This window comes from Apodemus sylvaticus, chromosome 14 (genome assembly GCF_947179515.1).
Source record: "Apodemus sylvaticus chromosome 14, mApoSyl1.1, whole genome shotgun sequence".
NCBI classification, from domain to species: Eukaryota; Metazoa; Chordata; class Mammalia; order Rodentia; family Muridae; genus Apodemus; species Apodemus sylvaticus.
In genome coordinates, this window is record NC_067485.1 from 72,164,063 (window position 1) to 72,176,676 (window position 12,614).

At 37.3% G+C, this 12,614-nt stretch overlaps 4 protein-coding genes across 6 annotated transcripts in view; 3 read left to right on the plus strand and 1 right to left on the minus strand.

The window, feature by feature from the left end:
* LOC127665124 (uncharacterized) overlaps positions 1 to 12,614 on the plus strand; it is a 565,077-nt gene that overhangs the window by 505,764 nt on the left and 46,699 nt on the right. The window lies entirely within an intron of this gene.
* The window catches only part of LOC127665123 (ankyrin repeat domain-containing protein 26-like), a 484,272-nt gene that overhangs the window by 443,852 nt on the left and 27,806 nt on the right, over positions 1 to 12,614 (plus strand). The window lies entirely within an intron of this gene.
* Positions 1 to 12,614, minus strand: part of LOC127665122 (ankyrin repeat domain-containing protein 26-like) — a 922,395-nt gene that overhangs the window by 226,316 nt on the left and 683,465 nt on the right. The window lies entirely within an intron of this gene.
* LOC127665125 (ankyrin repeat domain-containing protein 26-like) overlaps positions 12,073 to 12,614 on the plus strand; it is an 870,635-nt gene continuing 870,093 nt past the window's right edge. For both annotated transcript variants that reach the window (XM_052157544.1, XM_052157549.1), the window contains exon 1: positions 12,073 to 12,280. The gene's annotated coding sequence lies outside the window, so the exon portion shown is untranslated. The remainder of the gene's footprint in view (positions 12,281 to 12,614) is intronic.

Here is a 12,614-nt window from a genome sequence, read left to right on the forward strand (position 1 = left end):
TTTCTCTAAAGTGTGACTAGTGTTTTCCTGTGATTTAACATTCTGCATATGATATTGCATCTTCTGCATTTTGTGAAAACCACATTAGGAGGTTCTCTAGATTTCTTCTTAAAAGGTTGCATTAGTTACACATCTGGTGCTATGATAAATTCAATGACCAAAGAAAACTTAAGGAATAAACGGGCTGTGTTTACAGAGGGACAGATTCCACAGTAGTTGGGAAAGCAGCAAGCCTCTGCCTCCTGACGTTTCCATAACCTGCCCAAGCATCATCAGTAACTGGAGCCCAAGTGTTCAAACACTTCTCCTACAAAGGGCCATAGAATCTTTTCAAGTCTTTCCCCATATTTCTATATTTGATCCCCTATGTCTTAACGCACTGATTGTCCTCTTTTCTTTTCCCAATTATCCTTCAAAGGCTTTATTTGTCTTCATTCTAAATTTTAATTTTGATTGGAATTCAACCAAGGTACTTACACACACCACACATACTTGGTACTACTATGTGGAATGAATCGTTGTTTATTTGCATGTGTTTGTGTGTCTTGAACATATGTATTCATTTGTGTGTATACATGATTTAAGCCTCTTCCCCATCCAAAGGTAATTAAGAAAATGTTCCCACAGGCATGTCTCTAGAATGGTATAATCAATAATTTTGTCAGTAAAGTTTCTTTCTTTTCAAATTAAACTTGTGTCTGTCAAGTTGATAATAATAAACAACACCAACAAAACAAAACAAAACAAAGTTAACCAACAGAATAATAGTATCTAATTTCAGTTACCAGCATCTACCTTCAAGTAGCATCTAACTCCCTGTAACAACAACTTCTGAAGTATCAGTACTTGTACCTATGAGGATACTTGAATTCCTGTGTACGTATACACAGTGAGACAAAGTCCACACATGCACACAAACACACACACACACATTCACACACACACACACACACACACACACACACACACACACACACATATACAAACAATCCTGGAAATTAAAAACAAAAGTATAAGTAAATCATTTATTTTGATATATGAAAATATATGTTGACATATGATATTTATAACAATTCAGTTCCTGATTTCAATATTAATACTTTATTTACCATTTTTATTTCAACCATTTTATTTTATTTTTTCGAACTTTTTATTTTCAATTTTCTTTGTTTACATTCAAAATGATTTTCCTTTCCTGGTTCCCCCCTCTCCATAATTTCCCTAAGCCTTCTTCCCTCTGCCCATTCTCCTATCACCCCCTCCTACTTCTCTGTCCTGGTATTTATTTTAAAATTCAAAAATTAAAATTATTTCAATCTCATACTTTTAAAATAGTCACAGAATCACACTTTTGATTATTATTAATTTTGCTTTAGTATTATAAACCATATTACTATTCATAATGTATTAAATGATTATAATTTAAAATCTTCAGTTACTAACCAGGCTTATTCTTATATCTGTAATGCAAATACTTGTAAAATACAGTCTGGAAGATCCAATGTTTAAAGCCAGATTTCATAAAAAACAACACAAATATACAAACATACAATGGTGATAATAGTTACTTAATTGTTTTGCATATTTGTCTAGGTATATGGACCTGTGCACAATGATGGAGGAGGACTCAGATGGACATCAAAATGGAGAGTTTTCAGGTTATAATGCTTCAAGTACAAGTCACTGCGAAGAGGATACGGTACTGAAACTAAGAGAGAAGGTGAATTTAAATTAATTTTTCAAATAAAAATTGCATCTAATTTAGTACAATGTAAATATAAAGAGTTTGCCAATTTTTGAAAACTTGAGCTCATATTCAAAAGAACTTTCCTTTTAGATTGAAAATGTGTCATATTTGTGTCTTGAAATTTCTATGCTGTTCTAAACCCATTTGGCATGTATGCCCCTGCCTAAATTTGAGTCACAGGAACCACGTCCCAGACTCTATATGTTCAGGAAAAATAATTTCATGTTAGTTTCCTCTATTGAACACAGTGTGGTTCAGGCTGGATTTTATTGATCATAATTCAAGAAAAAAATTTAAACTCATATGAAGATGTTATTGTGTATACCTTTAAACTTCAGAGATTTGAAGTACTTTATCAAAGATAAGTAATTGTTTAAATAATAGTTGGAATCATTAACTTTCAAAAGTAGTTTGTATGTTTGAAAAAAATTCAGTCTAGAAGGAAATGAGATGGAGTTCTCCATAGAAGGAAGCAAGGAGAAGTAAACATTAGAAACTTTGAAAAAGAGAAAATGCATCCAATTTTTAAAATTAAAATAAAAGCTTGTATTTTCTTCATTTCTTGGAAGGGATATATATTTTTTTTCTTCATTTCTTGAAAGGGGCATATACTTTAGCTTTATTTTTCTCATTTTCTATTTTTTTTGTTCATTTCACATGAGACTTCTAGTTAAATTCCTTTTATTATCTGTGAAGAAGAAATGTCTGTAGTTACTGACATGATGATTTGACAGTCGTTCCAATATTAAATTAGTTAAAAGACATATGAGAACCTCACTTATGTACCTAATAATGTTTAGAGAGTTTTCCTGATCTGAAAACAGCTTATGGCTTCTCTCTCTCTCTCTCTCTCTCTCTCTCTCTCTCTCTCTCTCTCTCTCTCTCTCTCTCCCCCCCTCTCTCTCCCTCTCTCTCCATATGTGTGTGTGTGTGTGTGTGTTATATTTGTTGTATATATGAGTTTGTGTTGTTTGTTTGATTTGGTTGGATTTTTTAAATTTAAGTTTATCAATAATTCATTAATGTGTGAAGTGGAAAACCAGGTGTAAAGCCTGGGTTCATGCTGAAATTGTTGAAATTCATGGTGAATCCATGCCAAAATTCATGTTGAATTCAATTGGAATCATGCTGAAATTGCTATTAGTGTTATGTTAACCTTTTTTCTGCCTACTGCATTACTAGACAATATTAATTGTTTTCACTCAGCTTGAAAGTATGGAAACAAAACTACAACAAGAATTAATCCGCTGCCAATGCAAGGAAGATGAAAATAATCTTTTGGAGCAGAAAATAGCAGAAAGGAAAGCAGCCCGGGAGAACCGTGAAGTGGAAGAGGGTAGAATAAAGCAGCTTGAAGAGAAAATACTCAGCCTCAAAGCCGATATGGACAAGAACATGGTAGAGCGAAGTGAGGTAGAAAATCATAAGAAAGCCATTGAAGAGCAAGCTAGGAGTCAAGTCATGGAAAAAATAAACCAAGAGAACCAAGTCTTACGGGTAACTATAGTCATTTGTCCTGTGCTGTAATTCACTCCACCTCAAAATTCATATTCAATTATATTTTTTGTATGATTGTGTGTGTTTCTTCTGTGTTTCACAGCAGTTTCTTTTGTTGATTTCTGGAAAAAGAAGCCATACCCTTCTATTGATAATCCTGTTAGTTTTGACATTAATGCTAAAAGAATTCATCTTTCAGAATTCCAGTTTTCAATAGGAAATGTTGTGATTTATGAGATAGATTGAAACATGGTGGGAAAGAAAATCATTGTGATGTGGATATGATAATGTACTTCGGTTGTTTATAAGTTCCATGGCTTACTCTGAAATTATATTATTAATTTTTGAATTGTTATATGAATACCTCAGGGATGAGACTGTAGTCCTATGGTTGTATATCTCTTTGTCATCCACAAGTCCCTGGGTTCTGACTACAGCACCACAGAAAGAAATTATTAAAACAATTCTGCTTAAATCCACTGGAAGTTGTTGATAAAGAATTTGAACTCCAACTCCTTTCTCTTTCATTTAACACATTCTCTGCCTTGTGGAGCCAAATGCAGAGAAAATTACACAATAATTTGTTGGATGATTAGGTTTTAAATAAGTGTTTCCTTTATTTGGAATATATACATTGATATTTGTAATTTAAACAGAATCTTTCTGTGAGTTGAAGTTATTTATTTAATTTCATCTTGGTAATTTCATCATGAATACAAGATTTTGATAACACCAACCACTCCTCCTAATACATTTGAAATCTCCTTGGTTGTCCTCCTTTAAAATGTTTCTTTTTAATATTATTAAGGAACTAGCTGCCTCTGAGCAACAGAAAGATCAGGAAAGACAGGATTACATCATGTCACTGGATCATAGATATAAGGAAATTGAACTTGAGATTGTGGAAACAAAATCTCGTGCAATTTCTGTGAAAGCACAACGGAGAACATTTGAAGAAAAATATAGAGCAGAATTGCAACTTGGAGAACGATTGAAATATGAACTTGAAAAGTAAGTCAGTCTTTGGAAGCCTAGTAAGCCAGTGCACTGAATTTAAACTCTAGTGAAATGACTCATGTGGCTATTAGAGCCTGAAAGAACATTACCTTCCCGAAATAATATCCATACGTGTACTTCCCTTTAAAACACTTGTGTAGGACAGATAGCATTCCTCCACAGCTGTTGTAGGTTGGATGCAACTTTCGTCCTGTCATTATTATTATTATTTTATTTAATATATTCTTCATTTACATTTCAAATGAACCGTTTCCTGGTTCCCCCCCCCCCGAAAACCCCCAACCCATACTTCCCCCCTCTGCCTCCAAGAATATGACCTTACACCCAACCCACTCCCACCACCACACCCCATCCATTTCCCCTTACTGGGGCATCTATTGAGCCTTCACAGGACAAAGGACCGCTTTCCCCACAGATGCCCAATAAGGTATTCCTCTGCCACACCTTTGGCTGGAGCCATGTGTACCCTTTGGTTGATGGCTTAGTCCCTGGGAGCCCTGAGGCATCTCTTTGGCTGACATCATCAGTCTTCCTATAGGGCTGCAAACCCCTTCAGCTCCTCCAGTCTGCCCTCCAACTCCTCCATTGGGGACCACGTGCTCAGTCCAATGATTGCCATTAGCACCTTCCTCTGTATTTGTAAGGCTCTGGCAGGGCCTCTCCAGAAACAACCATAACACTCTCCTTTCAGTATGCTCTTCTTTTCATCCATAACAGTTTTGGGGTTTGATGACTGTTTATAGGATGAATCCTGAGGTAGGACAGTCTCTGGGTGGCCTTTCCTTCATTCTCTGCTCCACACTTTGTCTCCATAATTGCTCCTGTGAGTATTTTGTTCCCTTTCTCAGAGGAACCAAAGCACCCCCACTTTTGGTCTTCCTTCTTGAGCTTCCTGTGGTCTGTGAATTGTAACTTGTTTATTTTGAGATTTTGGGCTAATATACTCTTATCAATGAGTGCATACCATGTGTCTTCTTTTGTGATTGGGTTATCTCACTCAGGATGACACTTTCTAGTTCCATCCATTTCCCTAAGTATTTCATGAATTTATTGTTTTTAATTGCTGAATAGTACTTCATTGTGTCTATATGCCACAATGTCTGTATCCATTCTTCTGTTGAAGGACATCTGGGTTCTTTCCAGCTTCTGCCTATTATAAATAAGGCTGCTATGAACATAGTGGAACATGTATCTTTATTATATGTTGGAAGAGGATGTATCTTTATTATATGTTGGATAGCAAGGTCCTCATGTAGTACTATGTCTAATTTTCTGAGGAACCACCAAACTGATTTCCAGAGTGGTTTTACCAGCTTGCAATCCCACTAGCAATGAAGAAGTGTTCCTCTTTCTCCACATCCTCTCCAGCATCTGCTGGCCCCAGGAGTTTTCATCTTAGCCATTCTGACTGCAGTGAGGTGGACTCTCAGGGTTCTTTTGATTTGCATTCCCCTGATGACAGAGAATGATGAACATTTCATTAGAGCCATTCGAGTTTTCTCAGTTGAGATTTCTCTACTTAGCTCTGTACCCATTTTAGTAGAGTTATTTGACTCCCTAGAGTCTAACTTCTTGAGTTCTTTGTATATATTGGATATTAACCCTGTCCAAGATGTAGGAATGGTAAAGATCTTTTCCCAATCTGTTGGTTGCCATTTTGTCCTATTGACAGTGTCCTTTGCTTTACATAAGGTTTGTGGTTTTATGAGATCCCATTTGTTGATTCTTGTTCTTAGAGCATAAGCCATTGGTGGTCTATTCAGGAAAATTTCCCCTGTGCCTATGTGTTTAAGGTTCTTCCCCACTTTCTCCTCTATAAGCTTCAGTGTATCTTGTTTTTTTTTTTTGTATTTATTTATTTATTTTATTTTTTATTCGATATATTTTTTATTTACATTTCAAATGTTTTCTGCTTTTCTGGACCTCCACTCCCCGAAAGTCCCATAAGTCCCCTTCCTTCCCCCTGTTCTCCCACCCACCCCTTCCCACTTCCCGGTTCTGGTTTTTCCCTATACTGCTTCACTGAGTCTTTCCAGAACAAGGGGCCACTCCTCCATTCTTCTTGTACTTCATTTGATGTGTGTATTATCTTTTGGGTATTCCCGTTTTCTAGGTTAATATCCACTTATTAGTGAGTGCATACCATGATTGATCTTTTGAGACTGGGTTACTTCACTTAGTATGATGTTCTTCAGCTCCATCCATTTGCCTAAGAATTTCATGAATTCATTGTTTCTAATGGCTGAATAGTACTCCATTGTGTATATATACAACATTTTTTGCATCCATTCTTCTGTTGAGGGATACCTGGGTTCTTTCCAGCTTCTGGCTATTATAAATAGGGCTGCTATTAACATAGTGGAGCATGTATCCTTATTTCATGCTGGGGAATCCTCTGGGTATATGCCCAGTGTGAGGATCCTTGATCCACTTGGACTTGAGCTTTGTACAAGGAGGTAAGAATGGGTCAATTTGCATTTTTCTTTATGCTGACCTCCGGTTGATACAGCACCATTTGTTAAAAATGCTGTCTTTTTTCCACTGGATGTTTTTAGCTCCTTTGTTGAATATCAAGTGACTGTAGGTGTGTGGGTTCATATCTGGGACACTTTCTTCCCTTTCCATAATAAAAGTTTACTTGAGGTGTGGACATTCAGCTAAGTACATATGCATGTTGGTAATTTCTAATTGCTAATTCATACAGCTGTAATTTTGGAACTCTCCTCATCAAATGTTCACTTAAGTAGAAGTGTTTAAAGGAAGGTTATAATAGAAACACAAAGAACGTAGCACACACCACAGAGTCTATTATTCTGGCTATTGGAATGTTATGTATCTGTAATAGGAAATTTGTATGTTACCTGGAGGGACTCTGGTACATTAATGCTTTTCTAATTTACAAAAGGAAGTATCCTTGCTGTTGACCTTAAGGTCTACTGCAGGTGTGAACAGAAATATAGATTATGAAGTTACTAAACATAATTGCTCATTCAGTATGGGAGGGAGGGCTGCATGAATGGCAAAAAGGGCAGGCCCCACAACTAATAACTCGACGAAGATCTTATAGTTTACCGGCCTCAGGGGTAGCCTGACTCACCAAATTCATGAAGGAAATGTTTCACTTTGCCATTTAATTCTATATCTGGAGTATATATGTTTTATAAATTTATGCATATTTAAATGCCTATGAGTATGACACAAAAAATGTATCAACCAACTAAACATTTCTTAACTTGTTACACTTTAAATACAGGGGCATCAACAATTTTTTTTAAGTACAACCCTTCTAGACAGCAGTAGATTTGGTTATAAAATTGTGCCTCTTTGCTTACCTGTTCAACCTCTCTGAAGCTCTTGAATCACCATAATTTAGGATAGTCCACATGATAAGTAGCTGGTTAGCACAAAACACAATGAATGACATTTTTGTAGTTTTTTTAATATTGATTTGTTCAGGCTTTTTTAATTTAATGTTTACTTATTCAGTTTATATCCTACTCACTGCTGCCCCTCACCTGTCATCCCTTCTCACAATCAATCCCTCCTTTCCCTCCTTGACCTATGAGTCGATGGGGGCACACTGGCTTTCTGCCTCCCTGGCACTTCAAGGCTCTGCAGGGCTATGACCTTCCTTTTCTACTGGGACCAGACAAGGCAGCCCAGCTAGATGAATATATCCCAAGTATATAACATAGCTTTTGGGATAGATCCCGCTCCAGTTGTTCAGGACATACAAAATAACCAAGCTGCACATCTGCTACATATGTGTAGGGAGGCGCCCAGGTCCTGTTTGTTTAAGTTATCTGGTTGGTGGTTCAGTCTCTTGAGATTCCCAAAGGTCCACCATAGTTGAATTGTTGGTATTACTATCCCCTTTTATTCTATTTTATTACTATCATTCCTTTTATTCTTTCTGAAGAGGCCCCAAATCCTTCCACTATTTGGCTGAAGGTGTGGGCATCTGTGTGTGTCAGTTGGCTGTTGGAGCCTTATAATGCACAGTCATGCTAGATTCTAGCCTGCAAGTATAACAGAGTATCATTAATAATGTCAGGGTTTAGTGCTTGTCAATGGGATGCATTTCAAGTTGGGATAGTGATTGGTTAGCTGTTCTCTCAAACTCTGCTTCATCCACAGTCCCTCTATTTCTTGGAAAAAGAACAAGATTTCTCTCAAAAATTTTGTGAGTTGGTTGTGTCCCTATTGCCAGACTGAAGATCCTGCCTGGCCACAGGAGGCTGCCTAATAAGACTCCATATCCTAAATGTTGTGAGTCACTGCTAAGGACGCCCCCATTGATTTAGGGCTCCTCCCCTACCCCATTTCTTTGTCTCTCCTGGAGATCCATCCTACCTTCCTGCTACCCAGTAATTTGCATTTTCCAGTAATTCTTATGGCAATCCTGACATCCCCTATCCCCCTCCACACTCCTCAACACACCAACCCCCTCTCTCCTTCAATTATTCTCTCCCACAATATTCCCTCTCTCCATCTACCTTCCACCACTACTCCATTCTTCCTTCTAAGTGAGTCTCAATCATCCTTGTTTGTGCCCTCTTTCTGCCTAGCCTCCTTGGATTTGTGGAATGCAGCATGAGTGTTCTTTATTTTATTGCAAATATTCAATTATATGCGTATACATACTTTTCGTGTCCTTTTGGGAATCTTGATATTCTCAAGATTCATCTCTACCTGAAAAATTCAAAATGTCTTTGGTTTTCATGGCAGAATAGTATTTCAGTTTTAGATATATCACATATTTTTTGTCCATTCTTAAGTTAAGGAACACCTAGGTTGTATCTAGTTTCTGGATATTACAAATTAAATTGTTATGAACATAGCTATGGAAGTGTATTTGTGGAATGGTGGAACATGTTTGGGTATATGCCTAGAAGTAGTAAATTTGGGTCTTGAGGTATTCCTAGTATTGGGAGAAACCACCGAATTGTTTTCCAGAGTGGTTGTACCAAGTCTTTGAGTAGATACCATGTAGCCATACTTTTGTTTCTATACCAACACCAGGCAGTTTTATCCTTATTGCTCTGCAGTACAGTTTGAGGTCACAGATATTGATTTCTTCTGAAGTTATTTTATTTTTCTTTTTTTTTATTCAATATAATTTATTTACATTTCAAATGATTTCCCCTTTTCTAGCCCCCCCCTCCCCGAAAGTCCCGTAAGCCTCCTTCTCTTCCCCTGTCCTCCCACCCACCCCTTCCCAGTTCCCCGTTCTGGTTTTGCCAAATACTGTTTCACTGAGTCTTTCCAGAACCAGGGACCACTCCTGCTTTCTTCTTGTATCTCATTTGATGTGTGGATTATGTTTTGGGTATTCCAGTTTTCTAGGTTAATAACCACTTATTAGTGAGTGCATACCATGATTCACCTTTTGAGTCTGGGTTACCTCACTTAGTATGATGTTCTCTAGCTCCATCCATTTGCCTAAGAATTTCATGAATTCATTGTTTCTAATGGCTGAATAGTACTCCATTGTGTAGATATACCACATTTTTTGCATCCACTCTTCTGTTGAGGGATACCTGGGTTCTTTCCAGCATCTGGCAATTATAAATAGGGCTGCTATGAACATAGTAGAGCATGTATCCTTATTACATGGTGGGGAATCCTCTGGGTATATGCCCAGGAGTGGTATAGCAGGATCTTCTGGAAGTGAGGTGCCCAGTTTTCGGAGGAACCGCCAGACTGCTTTCCAGAGTGGTTGTACCAATTTGCAACCCCACCAGCAGTGGAGGAGTGTTCCTCTTTCTCCGCACCCTCTCCAACACCTGCTGTCTCCTGAATTTTTAATCTTAGCCATTCTGACAGGTGTAAAATGAAATCTTAGGGTTGTTTTGATTTGCATTTGTGTGAATATAATAGGTATGCTTCTGTATATTATCTGACCTCTTTACCTTGGGAAATTTAGTATTCTTTTTTTTTTTCAGTAAATTTTCTGTTTTGATTATTCTGTGTTGGTAGGATGTTCATTTCTGGTCCAGTCTATTTTGTGTTCTATAGGTTTGCTTTATAGGTTGTTTCTCCTTCTTTAGATTGAGAAAGTATTTTGTTATTTTGTTCAGAATATTTTCAGGGCCTTGAAGGTGAGACTCTTCTTCTTCTTCTATTCCAATTATTCTTAAGTTAGGTCATTTAATGATATCACAGATTTCCAGGATATTTTGTGTCAGGAACTTTTTAGATTTACCATTTTTTGACAGATTTATTTCTTGTATTGTAGCTTCTATGCCTGAGATTCTTTCTTCCATCTCCTGTATTCTTTTAGTTATGCTTGCATCCATTGTTCCTATTCTCTTCCCCAGGTTTTCCAACTCCAGGATTCCATCAGTTTGTGTTTTCTTTATTGCTCCTATTTCGACTTCCTGGTCTTTCATGGTTTTATTTACTTCTTTCACCTGTTTATTTGTATTACTCTGTATATTTTTAAAGGATTTATTTGTTTCCACTTTAAAGACCTCTACCTGTTGGGCTTATGTCCTGTATTTCTTCACAGGATTTATTCATTTCCTCTTTAAAGTCCTGTATCATTTCTATAAGATTGAATGAAAGGCCATTTTCTTGTGCTTAAGTTGTAATAAGATATCCTAGGCTTGCTCTAGAAGTTTATCTGTGCTCCGAAGGTGTCATATTGGCCTGACTTTTTAAATTATGTTCTTTTTAGGATGTGTTTCCATCTGTATGACTTTGGTCCTTTGATGTATCTTTTATAGTAGGTATGGCGGGGGGATCTTAAAAACAATGGTCCTCCTATGGCAGGCCTCTGATCGATATCCTTAGATTGTGTGGTAATAGATCTGAAGGTCTCTGTGGTTAAGTAGCTGCAGACCTATTGAAGGTTGAAAGAGAGAATAGGGGGAGAATGGAGGTTCCCCTGGGACATCTGGCTGCTCAGAGCAGCTGGGCTTGCTACAGAGGACTCAGAACGCAGGGAAGATGGGTTGGGGACTGGAAGCTTACCTGTGTGTTTCAGGCTCAGCAGAAGAAGGTGGGCAGACAGGGAGAAGGAGAGTGGAGGTCCAGCTGGAATATGAGGCTGCTCAGGCTGTTTAGACATTTTTTGTCTTATTGATTTTTGCCTGTATTTTTTGATTTCTGATTTTGTGAATATGTGTGTGTGTGTGCTTCTTGGTCTCTTTTGTTTCTTGCCAGTCACAAAGAAATACAAAGAAAAGGCATGGAGTTGGGTTTGTAGGGAGGGGGTAAAACCTTGGAGAATTTGACAGAGGTGAAAATTATGATCAGATTGTAATGCTTTTTAATAAAAAAATTAAATTATGTATCATATATCATTGTTATACACTTAAATTATAAATAGAATAATCGCCAGGTGGTGGTGGCACACTCCCTTAATCCCAGCACTCTGGGAGGCAGAGGCAGGTAGATTTCTGAGTTTGAGGCCAGCCTGGTCTACAGAGTGAGTTCCAGGACATCCAGGGCTATGTTGAGAAACCCTGTCTCAAAAAACCAAAAAAAAAGTGATAAATGGAATAATCATGTTAAGTTTTCTAAAATTTTCTGTACATCTATGAACACCAAAATCATTCAATATTATGCCAATATATAATAAAAGTATATGCCTCCTGGGAAAAACAAATCACCTTTGAATTGTCTGAAGTAATTATAGTAATTTAAACTTTCAATTATTATAGTAGTCATTCTCTGAAATATTTTGACTGGTAAAAGAATGTTTAAACAGAAATCACATTTCTTCTTACAGCAATTGTCAAAATACAATTTTGGGAGTCATTTAGGAAAAGTATGTGACATGAAATGTTTTCCTCTGCAGTATTTACCACAGTATTGTGGAGTTACAGAACACCAAGTCCAGGCTTGCCTCTGAGAGAAGGATGAACAGGCTGTCACACATCCACACTCACCACAGATCTGTCTCAGAGGGAACCAGTGACAGCAGTCTTCAGAATATCTTTGGGTTCAACAGCATAGGGGCCACGATTTAAGTCCACATTCAAGAAGGAGAGCTTGGTGGGATAGCTTAATAAGGTTAGTTATGCTTTTGTCTCTCTAAGTGTTTCAGGTTTCTGATAGTATTGTATTTTAAGTTTGATGAACCACTGAAGTGGATAGCTGACACAAAATTCTCATTTTTCAGATATGCTCCTTTGTTAACCTGAGTCAGTAACTAGAACAAATTTGGAATATTTTAAATTTCTTTCCAGTTGGAACTTGAATGAGATTTCCAACAAAACCTGAATGTTTGTTGACAAGACACAGTGGGTAGAGGTTCTTGCCACCATTTGACCACAATGTTCATTCCCTGGACCCCATGTAGTATGAGGAGTGAACCTCTTTAGTGTTGTCCTCTGGCTATAACAGA